Source organism: Anomalospiza imberbis, chromosome 1 (genome assembly GCF_031753505.1).
Source record: "Anomalospiza imberbis isolate Cuckoo-Finch-1a 21T00152 chromosome 1, ASM3175350v1, whole genome shotgun sequence".
In the NCBI taxonomy this organism is placed as follows: domain Eukaryota; kingdom Metazoa; phylum Chordata; class Aves; order Passeriformes; family Viduidae; genus Anomalospiza; species Anomalospiza imberbis.
Window position 1 is genome coordinate 124,387,943 of NC_089681.1, and position 17,847 is coordinate 124,405,789.

General features: G+C 37.4%; 1 long non-coding RNA gene across 3 annotated transcripts in view; it reads right to left on the reverse strand.

Annotated features, from left to right (window-relative positions):
• The window catches only part of LOC137485530 (uncharacterized), a 259,654-nt gene that overhangs the window by 34,853 nt on the left and 206,954 nt on the right, over nt 1-17,847 (reverse strand). For all 3 annotated transcript variants that reach the window (XR_011005359.1, XR_011005356.1, XR_011005360.1), the window contains exon 3: nt 142-366. This is a non-coding gene — a long non-coding RNA (uncharacterized lncRNA). The remainder of the gene's footprint in view (nt 1-141; nt 367-17,847) is intronic.

Consider the following 17,847-nt stretch of genomic DNA (forward strand, 5'->3'; position numbering starts at 1 on the left):
TGATATACTAACATAAATCACTTATCCAGTTGGACAGCACAGCACGTCACTCTAGAAGGGATTCCAGATAATGAAATATGTTTCACACACATAAACACAAAATACAAAGCAATGCCAAATGGTTCCTAATACTTTACTTACTCAGCACTCCATTTGCCAGGTTTATTGTTCATGTACATAATAAACTTGATTGCATGCTGCAGTAGCCTTGTTTATTGGTTCAGCCACTTGAACTCATTCCATATTCATTTTGGTGTTCATCTTTTTTTGTTCACATATTGTACAGAATCCAAACAGTTGAAACAATATTGTGTGCATACTTGGTGGAGAACATATGAGGAATATGCTGAGGTTATTTCCCTGTACCTGATTAAGAGCAGAATAAACAGATCTCAAAGAATATAAAACATGCATTCCAGTAGTTTTCTGTGAGATTTATGAGTTCTGTTCAATCTTTTGTCAGATAAATCAGAAATACAAAAGCATCTATGGATACATATATATGTCAATCAGTCAATACCATTCAGATAGAGGTCCATTGCACCAATCACTTTTGTCAGGCAAATTGTCACAAGCCAGAGACGCCAGACAACAAACCAAACCAATTTCCACCATTAGCATTCAATGAAGACATTAAAAAAATAAACAACAACAAAAACCAAACCTAACCCCCCCAAATACTTCAACAGAAAAAGATCTGATGTGTTATTCACTGGACTATGTGCCTGCCCATTTTATCCATTTTGACTTTAAAATCCCTCATTTTTATTCACTAGGCAGTATAATGAGAAAGAAGAAAATACAGTGAAACATTTTCAGTAAATTTTAGAGGAAAAGGAAATGGTCAGAAAGTAATCTGAACAAATAAAATATATAAATACTTCATTCCCTCTTCTCTGAGATAAAGAAGTATGGTAGATTTTCCAATCTCTTGTTGCATTCAGTAAGCTTTTGTTTTAAATTATCTGATCAAAGGACTTCTCCTTCCTTCATGGAAGAATTGTTCCAAAACATCTGCAAAAGAATAACCTTGGCATCCTAATTAGTCACCTCAAAATTTCTCATTTCATGACTTCTACCAAACATTTGATGGCTAAGCAGTTAGCATTACATTATTGCTTAAGACATCATCTCTCTGTAACTCTCTTCTGCATTCCTGACATTTTTCGTTCTGTTTTTGCACTCATTCTAGGCTTGCACAGGGAACACGAATACTTTTAGGGCACCATTTCTTACTGAATGCATTGTTGTATTTTGGAGACCAAACACTGACTTGCCTTTACTGCTATCACAGTTATATTCTAAGAACACTATCCCTTCTCTTTTCTGTTAGGGGAAAAGCCCCAAATGTGCAAAGCAGCTGGCATTATTTTTTTCTTCAAATATCTTTGAAGCTAGGAAAAGTCTAAAGCAATATCAAAAACATATCATCTGACAAGATGAATATATTTGTGAAGTATTAGTAAATTAAACCTAATGCTTAATGTAGATGTCATTAATTTAATCTTACAGTTGGGCAAGTGCAACCAGAAAGGGCATAAGAATTGCATTCTAAGAATTATAAAGCTGGCAGCTGCCACGTGATCATAAGGATGGGTGCAATTCCATAGGCTAATGTATGGTCTTAGGCTGCTTCTCTGTCCCAGGCATTCTCGCTCCTCCTATCTCTTCTGCTACTTTCAGCACATTTAAACCCATCTTTCAGTTCTGGCCATCTCCTCACATTACAGGAGAAAATGAAATAGCCGCATTTGAGTTGCTTCCAGAATGAGGATCTGCACTGATTTACTAGGACTGTCCTACACTTAAATTCATTTCGTATGATGAGAGGCAGAGCTAATACTTTTATTAGTGAAGCACATGCTGCAGTGCTAATGTCATCGTTCTGCTTTTGGTACACTGTGTGTACACTGCTTTTGGTATCTCTGTGTGAAGTGGCATTGTGTAAGCTCTCAGACATCAGTAAGGCTCTGGTTCTGGCTGCTTGTGTTATGAGATAAGATTACGGTTTATTAAAAACACTGTTTACAGTCAACTGCAACACTGAGACATCATAAAAATATTATGAAGAAATGGAAAAAAGTGAAAGATGTCCTCCCCCCTCTGAAAAAAATACAGAAAAAGGAATTCTGGTAAAATATCAATAACAATAGCGCACAACACATTTTATATATAGCTTTCTGCTTTCAGCATTTAAACTTAAAAAATACTGTAGCATCTATACGTGAAGCAGATTTTTAGGCACTATAGTTACAAAGCACTTGATGCCTTCATATATTTCTAATCAATCCATATAATATCTTTGTTACACTCTGAATTAGTAAACTCTTTGGAACATTTGCCGTAATGCAAATCATTAATGTCTTATTAATTGTCTAACTGATTGATATATTTACTTTATAATTGCATAAAACCATCCTGGCCAGTTTTTATGGCCAAGAATTTATGAGCATGGCAACCATAATTTCCACATTTATTATGTCTTTGCCCTATTGTTTTTAAAATAATTTTACAAGCTTAACCCTTAGTAACATCAACTTTAGACACTTAAATTTTGCCTCTTTTCCAGTACTAGAGTGCTTTTAGATTTTTGATGCATTTGTTTTTTTCCTAATGATGATTTTGCATAATTTATATTTCTCTTTTGTCCTGTTCACTACAGGATGGAATATTTCATTTACATGATTTCAGATAACTCACTTTCAATTTTAATGGCAACTTTTAAAAATAACATTTACCACACTACTTTCAGCTTTGCTAATTTTTGCTACAGAGAAATTACTGTCTTCTCCTAACCATCTTGAAGAATTGTCACTTGGGAAACAGAGTAGCAGTGCTGTTGTAACACTTTCTGTAGCTGTACTATAACTAATGCAGGGGGAAAAAAACCCGCTTATCTTATATTTATGTAGTAAACCTAAAAGTTCAGATAAAATACAGCAACTACCAGGAACACAGATTATTTTCTGTATTGTGTGTAATGATTGGTAAACAGTTTTCCTTTAGCTAATGAAAAAAATAATAGAATTCAGAAAGCCATTTACCCCACATTACTTGTTTTACAATATTTTCATTCCTCTTACCATGCAGCATTATCTGAAGATGCTGGCAGATGGAGAAAAGTAATGTGTAGACTAGAGCTACTAGTTATATATATATCTGTTGAAAATTCTATCTTGCTGAGAAGAGTTAAATATCTATCAACTGTTTAAGAAAAAAAGGTTGTGACATCTACCTTTTGTAATCTCTTAATCTCTTTACCATCTTTCTCATCCAATCACACCGTATTTGTTTCCTATGGATACATTGGCTGCAGCAATCTTCCTTACAAGCACTTTAGGCAGAATCTTCCAGAAATCCTTGGCATTGCTACCTATTGCATGATGACAACAGAGGGCTAAATTGCTTAAGCTGAAATTTCTTTCATCTCCTAAAAGTCAACTCTTGTTTTCATGACAAGGGGGATGTTGACATTTCCTTTGGCACACCAGTATTGACTCTTTGCTGAATTTCTATTGCAAGTCTTCCACTACTGAGGCGAAAGATTAGAAAATGGCTATAAGCTTTTTCTTTTATACTATGAGATGGGAAAGACCTAAATTGTGCTGTGAGCTTCCTGCACAGACTTTTCTCTCTTGACAATCCTTATCCAATTTCTAAGTGATAAAGTGGGACCAAATTTTCAATGTGCAAGGACATAAATGGATATTTAAGAAGATAATAAAGTCAAGAATGTGAAAACAAGGTCAGGTCAGCATGTGGAGATAGACATGGGATTAAGCAAGTGTTGATAGATATGTAAATTCTCAGCAATGGTTACACACATGGTTTCTCCTGAATTCAGAGTTAGGTGGCCATTTGCTAAAAGCAATCTCCAACTTGCACCAGAGATGGCATCACAATTCAAAAGAATGAAGTCACTCATCATGCTTTAAGAGTTAGAGGGCATATTAAACAGGGAAAATTCACTTTCTGGTTCTCACAGCATGACAGCATCTGTTGTGGAGATTTTTAGAGTATAGACTGATGCTCTGATGAAGAGTTGGCAAATAAAATAAAATATTTAGCATCTCTTTGAAAATTGATAGGATGATTGTGACTAACCTGGTGGATACCACACTCTAACTTCTGAAACAGCAAACCTGCTCAATTCAGTCACTGTTGACCCATGTCATCCTTTCAGACCCTCAGACTTCCTTTCAGTGGCCTGGAATCCCAGAGTTGGTACTGTGGTTTGAAATTTGCATTGCATAAAGAGAATACAGAAGCTCACTCATCTTCAGTTACATCTCCAAAATGCCATCATCTGCAGTGATTAAGTGAGTAGAGTGTGAAGCTCTGGTACAGTTGCATCTTTTTATGTGGGTTAAATCCCTTAATTAGTAGTGCAACTAGCTCCTATCTTAAAATCACCAAAGAGTGCAAATCTCTAAATGAAAGCTGAGCCTATAAAGATCAATATTTCATAAGAAACTGCATTAACTTAAGAAAATTTCTATTTGAATTAAGTTAAAACTTTACAGTAGTAGTAGCCTTATTTTCCATTGTCATTATTTTATCTTGCCACTTGTTCAAAGTAAGTCTAGCCAGACAGTAATAGATGGATTCTATTATTTTATCACCAATAACTCTAAGGTATTGTTTTCTCTGTAGTTCATTAATTGCCAAGATGAAAACAGTATTCATTTAGCTTACAGAAAATAATTGTCTTTGAGAATCACAAATCAACTTGAGGATGGTAGCCATTTCTTCAAAACACCCCTTTCCACTTAGAAGGAAGCATTTCATCAACTGGCACAGTTTGGACCTCAGGTCATTTTTTAGAATAGACCCATGGAAGTAATGCTCCAAAATGTTAAATGTCTTAAGTTTAAGCTGCCAAAGATGCATCTACATTGAAGTCATAATTGCCAAGGAAGCCATTTTCAACCAAATATTTAAGAGCAAAAACGTGTAATTGCACATTAATTGTAAGAACTATAAACAAAGATTCATTCCAACTCCATTAAGTTCAGCTTGAAGTGAAATGATCATCAGAGAGGGCAGCCAAAAAACATACTTAGGTTAATTCATCTGATGGGTCTTGGAGGAGCTCTGTATCAAGCACTAAATGAGCACTCTTTTCAATGTGCCTTTTAGAGAAATATCTTTTTTGTCCTGGCTTAAATTTTACACAAGGCAGTCTTTAATGACTGTATGTAAGTCTTAAGCCTGTCTTTCTATTACATATATATCTGTATATATATTAAAAATGGATCAAAATATGCAATTTTTTCTGACAGATCTCACCAAACAAAGGACATAAGGAATTTCATCTAAATTATTTTATTTAGCAAATCGGAAAACCATTGTTGTAAATTAAGAAACCTTTTTAAGAACTGGAATTTAATGTAATTAAAGAAACTAAATGATCAACCACATTATTAATTCAATTAATTGTTTGTATGTGTACAGATACTCTAGATGTCATCAGTCATGCACAGAATATAGAATCTTCAAGAGGATAGCCAAATGTATCTGTAGCAGGCCACTGCAGTAAATCGGTACCTACCACAAGTTAAGTAATTAGTGTAGAATCTATCTTAATTATTACTTTAACATTATTGTGAGACCTATGTTTTGTCATTCTAGTCTTCACAAACGTAGCATTTTATATTTCAGCATCTGATATTTAAAAACATTAGTCATATAGAAGTGTTAGTGCTGTCTCCAAACTGTTTTCACTGGCTGCTATCCTATCGATGGGTGTAGAAGTCAAGACAAAACAAAAAACTCCATAGCTATATGTTAAAATAACATGCAGTTCATTATTTTATTAGTAAATAAAAAAGCTAAGATGTCCTAATTTCAAGATGCTGAAATTATATATAACATGAGTTATGGTTTACCTTAGGATGCCTGACTGCAAATTGAGGGAGCTCAGAAGAAACTCAGTGAGCTGTGCAGCTGATGGCAGGGCAGAAAATGGTAACTTGGCCAAGTTTTGCAGTGTAAATTGCTCCAACTTATGAGTCCAAGCAATTAAAATACCTGTGTGCTTCTTTGCTTGGACTGAAATTCCCTAGGTAGCTGCAACTGTTCCTACACATGCTGCACAAACTGCCAATGTCTGAACAGGTTGATAGCAGTCTTGCTTAAGCCTTATTAAATCTAGGAGCTGAGGAAAACTGCTGAAATCTTGTAGAAATCTCAATTAAAAGTCCTTCAAAGGCATCCAGTTATAGCTCACACAATTTCAAGGGGTTCCTTTTTAAGGCTAAAAGGCTGATTATACAGATATTTTTATCTGCTCCTTTAAAGGAATTAGTGGCAAAACCTGAAAAAAAGAAGCTTCTCTGTAAATTCATGCAGCCTTTCAAACCTCTTGGGGATGAGACTTTGGCATCTGATGAGAGAGGCTCAGCTGTGTCAGAGGAAGACCTGCATATGCTCATGAGCATAGCCACAGGTGTCTGGAAGTATGTGCAGCATCTTGGGAGCTAAGTGGCATCTCAGGGTTGTTCTAGACCTTTTTGGTTTTTTGGTGTTTTCTTTTTGAGATAGGTGGCATTACAAGAATAAATAGTGTCATAATAATTCTGCACATTAAATGTGAGTAGCAGCATTTCATTGTCTTTCATAGATGGTTCTCAGATATGTTGCATTAAAAAAATCAGAGTTACTGCCAATTTCTATTGTCATCAAGTGGGTTTTACAGCAATATAACAAATCAGAAGAAAAGTAGACAAGGCCATTGATACTAGCATCTATTGGAAAATTTGTATCTTTATTATTTATTGATGCTTAGAATAATAAGATCAATAAACAGAATTTGGACTTCACTCCAATATCCAGGCATGTATTTACATAGGCAAAATACAACTTGTGGGCACTTGCATTGTCTTTTCACTACATTGTTTAGCACAAATTTTCTGTGTTTTAAGAACCAGAGACATTAAGAAAAATACAATACATTAAAATTTCTTAGAAAACAATTTAAGTATATAAATGAACAATCAAGATCAAGGCAATAACTGTATTTCTTATAGCTTTTCTACAAAGTTTGTATGCATATACTACTGTGAGTCTCCATATTTCCTTTCTTCTTACTTCATCTAACAAGCCATCTTCCAAAATTTCCCTGTTGCCATGTTAGCTCATACTGATTTCTGATATGGCTAGCAAAACTTCCAAATCTGCTTATAACTATATAGCCACTTGTACTTCCTTGAAATTTTCCCATATGGCCATGGAAACATTTTAATTTATTTTTGTTTTTTAACATAGAATTGAATTAATCAGATATGCTTACATTAAGACTTAGATCCATTTTTAAACTGATGGCCTGTTAATATATGTGTATAAGGCCATCTGGTAAAGTATAATCAAAATATTTTCAAGCATTCTCTGAAGAAAAGTTACAATATCTTGACACCATATTTTCAAAAACAGTGAATATCCTACAATTAAGTCTTATTAGAGAAAATTTAACTGCTTAATTCAAGAAATTCCTATCAAGCTATCTTTCTCATTTATAACGGTCTTTGTTAGTCTTTCATGCAAATAATCTTTCCCACACAATGTCTGCTTTCAATTTTTATTCCTCGCTAGATACAATTATATTATCACCAAGAAACAGGAAATTTTCAAATTAAAAGCATGCACAGGATGAAAACATAACCCACATCAAATATTCTCCTAGAGTTCAGAAACCCTAAAAGGTCTAATAAAACTCAATGGTTTCTTGTTCTTGGTCAGCCATGGATAGCTCCTGTAATGTACTCAGTCTGCTGGTTACTTTGCTCATTATAGCCTACTTTCCATGTCCTTGGTCTCTAGTTCATACAGCTGCATTTGCATTTTGGCACAGCTTCACAGAGGAACTTAGGAGCTGTGGTTAAATCTGCCCATGGTTTGTTTTTTTTTTTTTTTTTTTTTTTTTTTTCCTCTCTGAAGGAAATCCTGAATAGCCTGAGGTAAAAGACATCTCAAAAGAGGATGAAAACTCATCATCCTGCTGAGGGAGTCAGCAGCAAGCTCTGCAGATGGGCTGACACCTTCCTGGCTAAATGCATTCTTAAATCCTTTTGTGAAGTCACCCTGGCACACCCATCCAACCTAGTAGGGAGTGATTAGTGGAAATCAGGAGATCCAACATTGTGACAAGTAAACAAACATGCCTGTGGATTTTCAAGTAGGTTTCATATGTTCTTATTACAAAAATGATCATAACCACTGTGTGTGTGTTCTCTAGTAGGTAAACTATGAACATATCACCAAACTATGCCTTCTCTTTCTCCTAGCAAAAATAAATGGATAAACATCTCATCTATGCATTGCAGAAATGTAGAGCTCAAGGGTTTTTTTTTTTTCTTCCCAATTTCCTAGGCAAGTTCTAAGCTCATTATGTCTGTATCTAATGTGTGATATGACAGTGATGGCATTCTCTCTCCTTTGGAAGCACTCATGTAGCACTGAAATCTGATCTTGTTGCAGATTTCAAAGACTGTAGTGCTGCAGTACTGAAAGGATATATCTAGGGACATAAAGGAAACTGGTGGCAAAAGAGGAGAACTTTAGTACAACTGCAAAATAGAATCTTGCACCTCCTCTGTCTATCATAACACCCAGACTGGAAATTTGTACAGTGTAGAGAATAGTGGAGGAGAAAGTTGTGCCAACTGGAATGTTTACCCTACATCAGTGGATGCTTTCTGGGTTTCTAATGGAGTCATAAGTCCTTAATAGTTTCTAAAAATGCCCACACACAATTTTATTCTTGTTAGATAATTAAGAGCAGCACACACACTTAATATTTTCATTAGAGTGCAGTGTAATCTTGAGCCAAATGCATCATTGGTATAGTTTCACTCACTTCATTTAATTACACCAAGCCTGAAGCTGGCCTTTTATAATTGTTTCCTGACAAGAGTTTTAGAAGAACTATGAAGCAATAAAGATCACTGCAAGTGCAGATTCAAAATTACTGTATTGAGTTAAAAGCTAGAGGCCTCTGGTTGAGTAATCAAATCTCCTTGTTCCTAGCATAATTGTTTGAGTCTGACTGTTCTATTTAAAGGCTAACTGAAGACTTGCAATATTGAGGTTACTTCAACAAGCTGGTATCACACTTTCCATTTAGCAGAGAACGCTACTAAACTTCATTTGCAATTTGTAGTGCTAGGAAAGCATTTTGTTGGTTGTTAAGAGTTGTCTTTAATTTCACAACTTAAATCCTCACATGGATTTTGCTTTCATAGAAATATGTCTTTGCATTATTTTATTCGTTCTCTGCATCTTTAAAGATAGATAGAAAAGCCATCACCCCTCCCCCAGCTTCTATGAAGGACCAAGGTCAAGCAACAAACAACCTGAAAGCTCCTATATGTTTTGGGAACCAACACTATCATAAAAGTAGTTAAGCTTAAACCACAGTAAAAAAGAATCAAAGAAATTGGTCAGGCTAAAAAACAAGAAAAGCATCAGGATATGCACTTAGCCCACCTGTTTCCTTGCTCAGTTTCCTCTATTAGTAAAAATTTTAAAAATAGCACAAGAGCAGAGAAATTAGCACCACAGAAGGCTAACAGTGATGTATTGAAACCACCACATGACAGCTTCTTTAACCTCAGATTAGGCAGCCAAATGATCAAAAATGGACACAAAAGCAAACCAAACAGTAACATTATTAGAAAACGAAGAGATAGTGAAACAAAACATTGTGCCAACAGTACAAAATTTGTGCTATAAGAGCATCTCAGAAAATGCAGGTCTGGTCTCCATCTCAAAAAGATCTACAGAGGGCAAAGATATGAAATGGCATTAGAATTAGGAACAACCAAGCTTACTAGAGGTATTCAGCTTGAAAAACAAAAAACCCTTACCTCTTTGTCTATGTCCTCCTACATTTATTTCTAGAAAACACCTTTTTGTCACTGCCTGTGATGAGCAGTGAACTACCCAGGTATTTTTCCTATATAAATGCTTTGCTCATTCCTACAGCACAGGAATAACACCATTTTGTGCTCCTCCTCTCTCCCCAAGTACTGACTCTGCTTCTCAAGCCTGTCTGACTCTTGCATTCTGTAGCTTGCAGCTACTTTGCTGAGGCAGCTGCAGCTTATGCAAGCAAGTTTAAAGACAGGTCTTACAGCACAGCTGATTCACATTGCAAATGACTGACACAGTGGAAATGAAGCAGATTTAGTGCTGAAAATTCCCAGATTAGTTTCAGGAATACACGTATTTGACAATAATTTTCTTGTCAAGATTTCACGAGTGTTATGTCATAGTGCAACAAAGGCAATCCACTGAAGCACGGCTGACCATTTCTACATTCAGTGGTTTTGGATTCTTTGCTGCAATGCTTCTTAGTAGCTGGCCCTCTTTGATGTCCTGAAAACACACCAGAAAGCTGTTATTGTGGTTTAACCCTTGTCAGCCACTAAGCCTCAGTGGGCTTGCTCACTCCTTCCCAGTGGGATGGGGGAGAAAATCGGAAGGGTAAAAGTGAGAAAACTCTTTTGTTGATGTAAGGAGAGTTTAACACATGAAACAAAAACTAGGTGCACAAACAAAGCAGAAAAAGGAATTAATTCACTGCTTTCCATGGACATGTGAGTATTCAGTCATTCCTAGGAATCTGAGATCTAGCCCCATACTAAGTACTGTGAAGAAAATTAATTCTATCCTAGCCAAAACCATCACAGCAGTGATAGCGGCTACTCCAGGAGTCATGTGAAGATTGCCCATTTAGATACAATTTGCTCATCACATTTATCTCATGTGCTCAGTATCACCAAGTGGCACCAGTGCCCTGTGCCTTCCTTTGAGATTTAAAGATACACAAGGCCACTGCATTCTCAAAATGTGTTTAGAATTCCTCCTGTGCAAAAGATGAAAAAAAGCTCAATTAAATAAAAAAAAAATTTAAAAAAGAAATCTTCCCTTCTTAGACTTTGGAGAATTGTCTCTGCAATAAACTACAAGCAATGACAGTGAAACAGGCTGAGCTGTAACATCAAAATTCCCAACACTTTTTCCTGATACCCACCCCCTGTCACATAGATTGCAACAGTTTCAGGAAAGCTGTAGAAAGAATTAAATTTCTTAGGCAGGCTTTGCCTTCTAAATGTGGAATTAAAAGAGTTTCACTGGTTAGGCACTCAAAAAGTGCTTTGAAATTGCAAACACTCATCAGCTTTCAGCACTAGAAAAGCTTTAAAGGTACAGTAGTCATTTTAAGACTATCTCAAATATCCTTTTCTTGTTCCAGAGGGCAATAGTGGAGGAGGGAGCATTTGCTTTTTCCATTAGTCGATCATACATCTGTGACAGCCTAAGTGACATGAGGGCCAGGTGTGCTCCCCAGCTGCATAATTGCATACACCCTGAGGAGCATTTACCTGCTTTCCAGATGCTCATTCTTTTTTTTTTTCCAGAACAAAAAACTTGAACATTCTATCATTACTCCCCCTTATGCTTTAAAACTGAATAAGTCAAACTGTACAGTTGGTGATTTTACAAAAACGAAAAACAAAAATAAAACAAAACAAAGCAACCAAAAAAAAAAAAAAAAGGAGTAATGAGGTCAAGGAAGTCAGCAGGAAAGGTGTAACAATATCAAAATGAGACACAAACCTTCAGGCCAAGGCCTGATCGTGACAATGCTAAGTTCAGTGGCTCTTCCTTCTGGGTAGACAAGCACTCTCAGCTGGGTTGCCCTTGTTCAAAGTCTTTAAGGATGAAGCTACTATTTTCAGAAAATATCCTGAATCTAGAAGGCCACTAATCTCAGCATTTCTCTATGGAAGAAAGAAAGATTACTGATGCAAAATCTTTCCTACAAACCTCAGTTAGGAGCAAGAATATGGCTGTAGAAGGGCACTACAAAGATGAAAAATTGGTATATATCATCTACACCAGTTTGAGAGAGGCTTCTCTGTGGAGATTTCCCAAAGATAGGCACACAGAGGGTGCAGGAAATATGAAAAAGGTGGTCATTCATGTACTTTTATTGCAGGGGTGCTGACTATATGCTTGTAGTATTCACCAGCCACTATCATAAACCAACGTGACATGAGGGCAACTGGATGGGGGGACTTTGGGACTCTGAGGTAGTTAGTCCACCCCCTCTCAAACCTCACAGTTTATGAGGTTTATGCCGCAGAATCCTGACTCCTATTTCCCCATCAAGAAGCCAGTCCTTTGTGTCTCCCTGTCTGTCACCACACATACCATCCCCAGCTGGTCAGGCAGCTGTCTGGCATGCCATACCCCAGAGAGTGAGGGAGAAGATGGGATGCAGCACTAGTGCTGAGGGATATTTCAGCCTGTAGGGCACAGTTCCTTGTTACAGGCTGGCACTTTGGCCCCTCCCCTGTATGTCTTCAGTCACACACTTTGATATGCTGTCAGTTTAGGCAGATACTTCAAAATCTGCAAACACTGTTAGCAACATTCTCCTTCAGAGACTATTCCATATCTTCTGCTACTGCTGTTCTGTCACTCCCAGTGCAACTTGACAAGCTGCAGACAGCAGCTGTGAACATTAGATAGTCCATGCAAACTCACAGAGAAATGATACTGAAGAACTGGTAAAATTTTTTGAGTTGTTTTAACACTTAATTCAATGCAACATTTAAGCTGCTCTGGACCTCTTGACCATTGCAGGCCACCAACAAAGACTTGTTTGTTGACATGAACATGAACTTTCTCTGTAAGTCGTCTGAGCAGCAGGACAAAGCCCACGGTTACAACAAGCAATCACACAGGTCTCTGCACAAGGCCACACATCTGTTTCACTGAGATTTTCACCTTTTTCTATATATGTGGAATTGTTCTTTTTGGATGGGAAAGTGGAAAAGTACTGATATCTTGCTATGTAACATGGTCAAATTTATATATTTTGCAGTCTGACAGTACAACCACAGAACTGTATAAAGTTTATGCAGGCTAGTGTTTTTTGGTTTATTTCTTTCTTTCTCAACACAAAGATGATGCACACTAAAAAATGAAGCAAACACTTGTTAGAATAATTGAACATGTGAAAGTAAAACTAACCCTAACCACATTTAAAATAAAATGTGAAAATATTCCTTCAAGTGAATCACAGATTCCTTCAAGGGACAGAAGTTCTAATCCTGCACCTAATCTAAGTTGAACAGTGAGAACATATAAACTGTCTTTATGATATTATAATTATTTGACATTAAGATTATCCTAGAATTATAGAATCATTTGTGTTGGAAGGGATACTGAAAAACCATCTAGTTCAACCTCTCGGCAGTGAAGCAGGGACATCTTCAACTCCATCAGGTCGCTCAGAGCCCCATCTAAAGTGACCCTGAATATTTCCAGGAATGGGGCATTCATCACCTCTATGGGAAACCTGTTCAGTGTTTAAATCTGCCTTCCTTAGTTTAAAGCCATTACCCCCTGTCCTACTGCAAAAGGCCCTGCTGAAAGGCTTGTGCTCATCTTTCTTATAGAACCCATTTAACTACTGAAAGGCTGCAATAAGGTCACCCCAGATTCTTCTCTTCTACAGGCTGAACAACCCCAACTCTTTCAGCCTTTCTCCACAGGAGATATGTTCCAGACCTCTGATAATTTTTGTGGCCCTCTCCTGGACCCATTGCAACAGGTCCCTGTCCTCCCTATGCTGGGACCCCAGAGCTGGATGCAGCATTGCAGGTGGGGTCTCAGCAGAGCAGAGCAGAGGGGCCGAATCCCCTCCCTTGCCCTGCTGGCCATGCTGCTTTGGATGCAGCCCAGGATATGTTTGGCCTTTGGGGTCATGACTGCACATGGCTGGGTCATGTCCTGTCTCTGATCACCAGGACCCCCAGGTCCTTCTCAGAAGGGCTGCTCTCAGTCCCTTCATTCTCCAGCCTGTATTGTTGCTGGGAGCTGTTGAATCTCATGAGATTTCCGTGGGCCCCCTTCTCAAGCTTGTTCAGGTCCCTCTGGATGGCATCCAGTCCCTCAGGTGTGTCAATATTGATATTTTGGAAAAGGTTTTATGCCACTGGACAGTAATAGAGAGGAGTAAATGCCTGAAATGAGCAGCAGTAAGTGGTAATACTTTTAGGTAAGAAGCTCTAACCTCATGATGCAAAATTGTGATATTCAATAAGATTGCTCTCCATAGAAGATCCATATGCTATAATCAACTCTTCAGATTGCATATATACTTCACAGTAGATGCTCAGAGAAAGCTTTCTGTAATGAGAACCAATAAATGGAATCAATTATTTGGCTTTTCTAAAATTGCTGATATGTTGTTAAAGGTGATATACCGTCTTCAAAGGTTCTGACAATGAAGAAGAAGCATTTACCATTATGCTGGCAATTGCTTTTTGATAAAATATATGATGGTCTATATGTGTGTCTGGAAAGCTTATTAAGCTGATATCAAAGTAATTCTTGCAAGTATTAATGCTGAATATCATAGATACTGATGAATATCAAGACCTTATTTTTCACTCTGCTTTTATATGTGCAGAGGAGTAGAAAATCAATCAAGAATGTCAGTTAGATTTTAATCACTCTAATAATTAAATAAAGGCATTGTCCCAGCTCTCTGATCCACTATTCATAAGTACACACTGCACTTCTGCTAGGAAAGATGATAACTTTGGTAGATCATTTATATTTGACTAGTATTTCACTAGGGATAAAGCTCTCGGCAGAGAACAGAATTCAAAATTTAGAACTTATAAGAAAAAGTAGTAGTAGCAGAATAAACACCATTTTTTTATAGTACTGGTTGCAAGTACCATGGTAAGATGGCACTTAAGTTATTTGTTTAATGAAGAAAATGTAAAAGTCAGTGACAAGGAATAAACTGCAACTATTTTGACTTAACTTCAAAGTTTTGCATGTGAGGACCATACAGCTCATTGCCCTAAATCTGACATCAGTGGGAACATCAGTGGGAGTTCTACAAATGATTTTACATCGTCATGTGGCCACATTCCTGCAACAGGCCCACACAGACGGATTCCCTGCATAGACAGCCATGTCACTGGCACTCTACATGATCATCTACCTGTACAGAAATCATTGCAGAACCAGGATCTCTACACTGTACCTCAGAAATCAGACAGGAAAAATGGTGGATCTTTGTCTTGCTGAAAACCAGGCACCCAGATCTTGTCAAGTAAGAGAGATAGTATGGAGCTTATCTAATTTTTGAGGGAGTCACACTCACATAAATCTTTCTATAATGACTTTTATCTACAGCAAACTGTATGAAGTATTCCTAGAATATTAAGTAAGGAGACTACTTCAAAACACACAAAGTAATTCTGAGGGTAAGAAATATAGATTATGATCTCCATCAAATAAAATTATTCAGGATGACATTTGCAAGATAACTTGAGTGAACATTTTTTAACAAGATGCACTCACAATTTTTAACAAAATGCACTTATTTATGACTCTTTATTAAAATAAATACAAGACAGATAGAAAAAAATGATCATATTTATTAAATGTAACACAAATTTCAAACATATAAGTAGCCTAAAATCTATTTGATCGTGTTGCAATTTTAAAATAACATTTCCCAAGTGCTGGGTTCACTTTGTCTCCAATGTGTCTAAACTCCAAAATGAAAGAACAAATCAGAACAACCTACAGCCCAGTCCTGAAACTGATGTATCAGACAGACTGATTTCAGCTGGTAAAAGTTGTCATGTCTGTGCAACTGTGGCATCTTCCATAGTTTCATCATAGTCCAGATTTGAGCAAGAGTTTGGACTAAAGAGTTTACTCCAGCCTAGATTTTTATTTTTGAATTCATGGTCAGCTTCAAAATAGTCTCCTAAAATAGTTTCCTGAAATTGTTAACAGGGTTTGTACAGAACAGAAAAATATTTCTAAAAGGAAAAATATTTCACTGAGGACCATCCTTAGAATGAAACAATATGGCAAGCAGAAACAGGACAAATTGGAGCCATGAAATCCACAACTAGTGAAGTATTTAGCTCATTTGCCTGGTGCACAATCTACTAAGCCTTAACTCCCCATTCCCAAATAAGACAGGCCATCTTGGGTGCCTTCAGAATGGCTAGTCAACATCTCTGTTTTCAGGATTTATAAAGACATATGAAGCCTGCATCTACTTCTTCCTCCAGTAAAACAGCATCCACTATTTAGTACCAAAGCTTTCACAGCTGAGAATCAAGAGAGCAAGATGTTGTGCTGGTATGTCAACTACAACCTGAGTTTTCTGTCTGCAGAGAAATGTTTTGCAAGAAGAGTATAAACATTATTGAAGGATGGCTCTGCTGTAACCAACATAGAGAGACACTGAAAAGTGGTCTCTACATGATTCCCATACCATTCTTCTTGGATTGTCAAAACTGGTCATATTTCCTATTACTGTGAAAAATACAGTAGTTTTAGTGATTTCCCTTTAAACCTAGGCCCACAGCCATTGCCAAGCAGTGACTGAATAAGTGCTTCTAAAGGAGCTCAAGGACACTCAATATAAAGAATCATGCTGTAACTTTAGAGATGGCCTATAGGGACTAGATTTCAGGAATGTTATCTTGAAATGTAGAGTAGCTGATACAGCTCCTCATGCCATTGGGTGTGATGTGTCCACATCTGACCTGCAGAACAACCCAGGGACAAGAGGGGGTGAGCACCCAACAGAGGATGACCACAACAAGCCAACCCTTGTTTAGCAACAATCCGGGTTGTGAGCAAGATAAGTGAAAAGGCTGATGAGAAGCAGATCTTTCAGATAGGGTAATGCTTTTTTAATACACCAATGTCCTCCTTCCCGATAAGGCCCAGGTGTTAAACTACCCCTCTTTCCCCAGCAGGGGAGATATTGAAACATTCATACATAATCTTGACAGTGTTCATCCCTTCTGATAAGGTACAACTGGCACAGCTACACAGGTGTGAGAAACAGCTGTCATGTCTTTGAGGGTCATGAACCATCAAAGGCCCCCCCGAAACACCCCCAGATTCACTTCTGGGGTCTTCCACAGAGGACTGTGCATAGTCCACAGTTCTGCATCAGTGTAAAACTCCCCCCCAGGGGAGGTACCTGAGCATTCCCAGCTCATACACACCCACACACATACACAATGGTCATTCAGTGGCATTTTACCCTAATTTGTCCCAAGGGATTTATTGACAGAAACCTCAGTTACACCACCTCAGTGGCAGGTCATAAAAGCTGTCAGGGTGTATCCTGAGTTTTACACATTTTAAGGGAAAAAAAAGGATGATAGCATCCAGCTGTAAAATAAACCTTTCCCCTTGTCACTGACACAGAAGGTAAGCCATATGGCATCAAACCTCATCTGTGTAATTCCTAGCAAACCTTAAAACCCTTATTTGGATCAATACAAAGTATTCATTAATAGTGTTTTGGCCAAATTGTTGAACTAGACCTGATGTTTTACAAGCTTACATATCATCACAGGTTTACTTCTCTTACACTTTCTGCACTTTTATTGATTTATTAAAGAAATATGGATATTGATCTAGCACTGATATCCACCTGTGATGGACAAAAACTCTCTAACAGTTTAAAGTTACAAAGTGTATGTTTATTACGATGCCGGGCGGCACGCGGGATAGCTCCCAAATGCACACCGCGCCCCTCAGGTGATTACAGAGTCCTTTTATCCATACAAGTATTGAATACCCAAAATATTCATCATTTTGGTACATCCTATTCCTCGCTTCGTATGCTAATCAGTTCAAAAGCTATTAAGCATGCGTAGTTTGTTCCTTGAAATGGGTCGGTGGTCCCTTTCATGGGGAGGGGTCCTAAAATGGGGAAGTAAATGAAGTCTTCCTCATTCTGACCTTTCTACTTTTTCAATGCCAATGGGACAA